A 7305-nucleotide genomic window follows, 5' to 3' on the forward strand; every position below is an offset into this window, starting at 1 on the left:
CGTCAGCTGATGAAGGTATTTCTGACACGGCTCATTATTCTGTACATTGTAAGCAACGAAGGCTTGACCTTCAGGTGGCTCTGGCTTTGTCAAAATCTGAGAGCTACAAAAAAGAGCTACTGGAGAGGGAGACGGAGAAAAGAGAATATCCTACTTGTAAATATTAAAGCTGGAACTAATGTTTACTTTCATTACAGATTGATTGCTCAATATTATGATCAATTGATTAATGGTTCATTCTATAAAATTGGGAAAACCCCCCCCACTTTTCCCCCCCAAAAATTGGGTGACATTTTTAAATTGGTTGTTTAGTCCTACCAAAAGTCCAAAACCCAAATACATTCAGTTCACAGTGATGATATGAGACAAAAAAACAGCAACAAATCAACACCTTTAAGAACATGGAACCAACTAATGTCTGTGGCATTTTTATTTGGAAAATAAGTCATTGATCCAACTTGTGAAATAATTCTCTTGTTCGTCTAATTGATTAATAAAGGAATACTTTGACATTTTGAGAAACGCACCTTGAGAATCAGATGAAAAGATTATACCACTGTCTTTATGCTAAATGTGAAGCTACAAGCAACTTTATCATAATCTTAACACTTCAATATTATACAATTGTATTATTATTATGATTATTATATGATATGTAAGTCATTTGGTTTATGGTAGGCCCAAATATTAATAAATGCAGAAAAGCAGTTTGCAGTCTATAGGACAGCTGGAAAAGTATCCCCTTTTTGATAACTCATATTGCATATATTGTTTCTTTTTATTTCTTTCACTTAAATAAATAAATAATAAATACATATTTGTAAACCTCTCCAAAGTAGGCATGGCAGAGGTATTAATAGTTGTTGTGGAGCTGACAACACATCAGGGCCTCACCACACCCTCAGCAGGGGCTCTGTGAGCACCGACTGTGGTTTCAGACAGTCTCACTTCTGTAGGAAGCCAGACTCAGACTGGTTAACTGGGCCTGTGAGGATAAGATAGTGGGTCTGTGGCTGGGCCAGGGGAGTCCATTAACGGGTGAGATGCTTTAAAATAACAGCCCTAATGGAGGCCTTATCTGGGGCTCACTGTGGCTCTAAGCTAGTACGTGATCAGAGCTTCTCATGAAGGCTGTACAGTTCTAGAGGACTATATAAAGCAAGGGCTCATTTAAGCTCAGTAAAATTATAACTGTGGCTATGTCTTAAACCTTTAAACACATACCACGGGTCTTCAGAGACTAAGAACATGCTGTATAATTCAACTCATTCAGTTAAGCCCTAGAGTTATTCCTCAAACTATTTGTTTTAATAATTTTCTAGTGTTTCTGTTGTTTTTCTCGTAAACATTCATAAGGTCTTTAGAGACCCGAGGTATGTATGAGAATAATACTTTTTATTCACCTTGTGCAGGTTTTGGAATTGCAAGTATGTTTTTTTCCTGATTAGCCTCATTCTGTATCGCTGGTTCTACAAATAAATGGCTATAGAAGTTGCTTCATGTCACAGCAACCTATGGTGGAAGAAGTACTCTAAATCTTCACTTCAGTAAAAGTACCAATACAATGATTAAAAAAAAAAAAAAGTTTCAAGGGGAAATCGCCCTTTGGTGGAACTGCAGCAAAGCAACTCTCTGTGCTATCAGACAGAAATATTGAAAATGAAGATAATCAGAAAGTAGCTGATGATGAGACTTATATTCTCTGTGCCAAGTGATCAGTCAGATCATTTGAATTGGGGTATGAGTATGACAATGCTATACCTCAGATGCCGTTGGCAAATTGGACCACTGCAGGCATACAGTACAGCCATGTTGTAGTGACAACAAGATGATAATTTGTGTTTGGTAAGTACCAGTCATTTAGTAGTAACAGTAGCCCATGGGTAACAGCATAAATATGTACATACACAGAATGTATCTATAAATGATTGGAAAACAACAAGACAAAAGCAAAACACCCACGCACTTAAGGGTAAATTCAGGCAATTCGAAAACACCCTGCTCATGATGCTCTTATCCAGGGCAACTTTCATGGACACCGTAGCAGGAATTAAACCTCCCTTCTGTATGTGATTGTCTCTCTAACCTGTTTCCATTAGACCATCATGACAACATGACTCTCGACACTTTCGTGCCTCAACTTCAAATACAATGCTATTTCTGTCCCATTTCTCCAAGTGTCTCCGATCTGCCTGTCTCTCCCTTGCTCAACATATGGGGTTCCATCAACTAAGTGAATCCAATAACAGGTAGAGGCAGACTAGGGGGAGAGATAGGGGGATAATCAACCCTCTAGATGTGCCTTTTCTTCCCGCTCGAGACCAGAGAAATCCTGCACTTAATTGTTAAGGGGACCTGAAGTTTCAGAGCGCCTGCATTGAAAAGCAGCTTTAATTAGACATGGTTTAAACCCCTCTTCCCCCAACACACACACACACACACACACACACACACACACACACACACAGAGTAATGTACAGTACCTGGATTAAACTGAGAAAATGTCTGTCGTATGCTTGCAATCTCTTGAGTAATTTTTATTGATTCGCAGGGAGGAAGTGCCTCTATCAAGCTTCTCCTATGTGATAATCTTCTTTTAGCGATGAAAGCAGTGATTAGGAGGAGGGGCCCTGCTGCTTTCAGCAGTAATTGTGTAGTAATCAATCATCAGTCTCCAGGAGCTGTTCCACAAAACACTCCTGTTCGGATGCTATTTCTGACCACAGTGACAACTAACAAGGTCTTCGCTTCAGCTGTGGAAAGAAAAACCAGCAGACTACAGTAGCAAAATATTAATTTGGCATTTTTTTCATTCGCTTTTTTGTACCTATATAATTCCTCATCTGACATGACTGTGTGTGGCTGTATCAATGTCATTATCAGATGCTATTTTGCCTCCAGCGAGGGTTCAGTTTGTGGTTAAATGCTGCTGCTTCTTTCACAGTCGCTCATGAAGAGCTGTAATGTCCTTTGATTACCACAAGATGCTGACAATCTCATGTGCCCCTTGGAGGTTTCATATTTTTACCCAATTGCTGTACCCCCATGGAATCACTGGTTTAGAGATGCTGCTCTGCTCATCCACCACATGGCTTCACATTACATGCCACACATGGAGGAGAGCCTGTTAGTGCTTCAGCATCAAGTGAGCATCATGTTAAAACCTAATCTTTGTGGGGAGAAAATCATAGTGCATGTATTTCATGAGAAGATTGTTGGTTTAAAATTCAAAAAATCAATATTGTAGCACCAAAATCAGATTACAGAGAAGATTTAGGGAGGAAGTCGTAAATTTGTGGCGGGGGAAATAGAAGGATAAATCCATCAAAGAAGGATTTTCTCTGCTCTGCCTCTGATTGTAGAGATTATAAAGGAAGATGGAAAATTACAGAAGATTGTCTGAAGTGATTGGCTGATCTTCTCGGAGGATGACCTCAAGTGCTAGCCGAGCTGACTTGGAGAGGAGGACAAATGCATCTTGTGTCCTACATTGTTCTGATTAGATTAATAAATCAATCCCATCTCCACCCGCCCCTGAGGTTTTGCCCGGGCTATTTTTATGAAATGGGTTACAGAGGATCATCAACGTGTTTCTGATCATTGACTAATGGAAGTTTGACTTGCATTAGTGCAAGAAGAGCCAAACACATACAGTGCACTGCTCAATGGTAGTGATGGAAGATGATGTTTCGTTGTGGGGAAAAGGCAGTCGTTTTCTGGGGATGATGCTAAAAAAACGTTTTGCTTTGTAGAAACAAAATATGCAGCTCCTTAACATTCAGCCGCTATTAGATAAGAACTTATCTGCATATATTTTAATTTAGTGCACAGTGTTATACTTCAGCTGCCTCCTGGGGTGTGACAAGAACAAGCCCGGACCTTAACCTCATTCTTGTATTTAGCTGTCAGTGACAAAGCCTGTGTGTTGAGCAGAATTAGAAAAGAGTTTCTGGAAAACAGTGGTTGGTGTATTTTCTAGACATAGTTATGCTTGAGCTCTCTACAGCAAGGATTAACAAAGCCAAATCATGGACTATAGACCTATGGAAAAACACAGCAGCACAGGTATCAGACCTAATGACCTCAGCGCCACAAGAACTAGAGGAGAGTGTGAGGGTGTGATTTCTGTTTGTTTATTTGTTTTGTTTTCCTCGAGACCGCAGAGGGTGGAGGGTGGGAGAGGGTTTTTGTTCTTGTTCAATTTGTGTTTCTCTGTTCTGTATGTGTAATGATATCTTAAAAAAAAGAAAAGTGTTTCTGTGGGGTCGGGAGTGTTTGAATACCGGTTCAAATACGGGTTTCTATAGACTTCCTTATGGCTGATCATTCTAGAGACATGCTATATTGTAAAATGTTCTCTGTGACTATCACTGACGTTGAACTGAATCCACATCGGAATGGGATCTTATAATTTGAAACACATGAAAACACCTAGGTTCGAAAAGAAAAAGAAACTGCACGTGACAATAATCCATTTCCATAACCATGTCTGTTACATACATTTTACTGTAGTATCACTTAAAGGCCCTAGAAAAAATAATAATTCTGAATCAACTTACCATCAATGATTGGATCCTACATGGTCACAAGATTTTCTGTCAAATTTAGAACAGTTTTGATTATTTCATGTGAGAGATTTCTGATTTTCTTTTCTTTTTTCTCTGCGCTCTTCTCACTGGTTTGACATGAGGCGTGACTTAGTTAGAAAAAGATGTTGGCATACTTAACATGCACCAATCAGGATTTAACAACATTTGAATGTGAATTTGGTGGATTGTTTGGTCACTGTTAATCAAATGTAATCCACAAAATTCTGATGAAGCAAATTAGCTTCTAAAAGTTAAACTCTTACTAAAAAAACACCTAAAGATGTTTGTTTTAAACTTTGATTGTTTCACGTTCAGTCATGAATAGGGTTGGATATCGTTAAATATCGCTAAAAATATACTTTTAAATATATATATATATATATATATATTATTATTTTATTTTTTTTAAAGGAGCACAAAACCATAGTCGGCTACATTAAAGAACGGCTTGTTTATTGCTAAGGCCACAGGGTAAAAATTAAATGATTTATTAAAAATGTAATAACAATAACTTATAACAATAACTTAGTTCACCAGTAAATTCTTGTTAAACGACAAAAACAACCACTGGATGGGAAAAGGGTAGCCTAGAAATCTAGATGCACCCTAGCGGCAGCAAATTTTATTTGCAGCCAGGGAGGTCTAGGCACTCTCCATTGGTTTGCGAGCTGGAAAAACCAAACTCTGGTCAGGCCAATCACATCGTGTACAGAGTCGGTTGGCGGGCTTATGGCTGCTGCTGCTGGGAACAGCGGTCTTCTGGAAGACTTGGAGTTAAGCTTTTCTTTGAGAAAAGAACAAAGAACGGCACAGAAATCATTCTTAAGAAAAGAAGATGTGTTCAGAGTTTTGCCGACCAGATACGGCAAAAGTTTAATCTATCAACTACCTTCGCTACCTTCTTCGTTGCTCTGCCTGGTTGTAGCGCTATCCTATTGCGTGCAGAGGGAATTTGAAAGACAACCATTTATCCCGCCCCCTCGGATTGAGGCCTGTCAATGGTGAGTTCCCAGACCCAACATCTTGATGTGGGTCTGGCTTGTTAGGCTAGGAAAAGGGTATTTTACAGTAACTTTGAATGCAGCATGAGGCTGGCGAGGCGAGTTTCAAGTGAACGCACTGTCTGTGTTGTTTTTCAGACAACAGCAGCTACAGACGTTGTAAGTCCCGGTGTTGGAATCCTCTACAGTGAAATACAGACACACTTTTACACCGTTTAGCTGTCAGCATTTTAACCGTGTTTAATCCAGCTGCTAGCTAACGGTAGGCTAACGTTACCTGCAAGTGTAGTGTTAACTAGCGTGACATGCAGCGATGTTTCGGTTGCCTCTAATGTCCATTTTGGAGCATCAGAGAGATGCGCAGGCATTTAAGTGGCACCGAAATGAGGCACCGAAATCCGGTCCGGTAGATAACGGTCGTTAAGGCACCGGTGCCGTACTAGCACTGGGTCTCGGTACACAACCCTAGTCATGAATATTTCAGGTTATAGAAAAATACTTTGATTTGAAGTTTTCAGGGGCTTTAAAACTAAAGGACACTAGACAGATTGTGTCATCACACAACACACTGTATCCTGAAGTTAATTGCTTTTTCTGTACTGTAATGAGTATATCTGTGAAATACAGCAATTAAAATGTCTAGCTGGTGCTGGCTGGCTGGCTGTTATACAGTCCTAACTAATAGCCTTATTTTTGTTCTGGAAATATGTGAATAGCCTTTTCTTCCTAATGAGGGCCAGAATGCATGGTGGATGATCTGTGTCCCCCTGCACTCATTATAAAAGTCCTGCAGAAGCTTTAGCTAATGTTTACCTGGCAATTATGACAGCCTTGTGACTGATGGGGAAATCTTTTCCTGTCTGTCCCCCTCAAGAGAAACGAACCACAGAGCCTCGCAGACAACACTTGGAGGCACATCAACGTTGCTCTATGCTTCCATGCGATTGCTCATTTGGAAACGGTTATGTCAGGCCTTTCGTGCTACCATTTAGACAGTAGGGCACGCTGGGCTCAGCCTGGACATGGAATATCATGTGGTAAACCACAGGGAGCTGCAGGATAATAGCAGAGGTAGTTTTTGCCTGGAACCAGACTGACTTGACAGCATATTGATCCCTCTGAGCTCAGACAATGGATCCAAAAATGGTTAAAAAAAAATAAAATCAACAAGCTGCTGTAGACATTTACTCTAGGATATGTTGGCAAATAAAAGATGATGAACAGATGCTGCATGACATGACAGCAGAGTTTAAAAAAAGGATCTATGTTTCATATTCACATGAGATTGTGTAATGCTGTAGTGGGTGATTAACAATAGGAGGGCTTACTCTTTTATTTATTTACTGATATTTCCTCTTTTTGGGGTGAAAATATTCAACATTGAGCCCCAAACTGCTTTGTTGCTGATACACCTCCAGCAAAAACTGAATACCATGTGAATGTCAAAGCTGCAGTCATCAGTGACTTCTTGATAAAGTGGTTATTGTGCTTTTTAACATGGAGTAATATTGCTGATTTAGTACAACACCCAACATCACAATATATCGAGTTGAGAAGGAAAGACTGTGTGAGAGAGGTGCTGGTATGTTGTTCTTCATCGTGCCTCATGTGTGTTCGAGAGACAGTGTGTAAAGCCAGGGTAACTATGGTGTGGGTGTATTCCTCTGTGGCCATGATCTCGGTAATAGATGAGTGAATTCTGAGCAGTGCATCCT

Source organism: Sander vitreus, chromosome 11 (assembly GCF_031162955.1).
Source record: "Sander vitreus isolate 19-12246 chromosome 11, sanVit1, whole genome shotgun sequence".
Classification (NCBI taxonomy): Eukaryota; Metazoa; Chordata; class Actinopteri; order Perciformes; family Percidae; genus Sander; species Sander vitreus.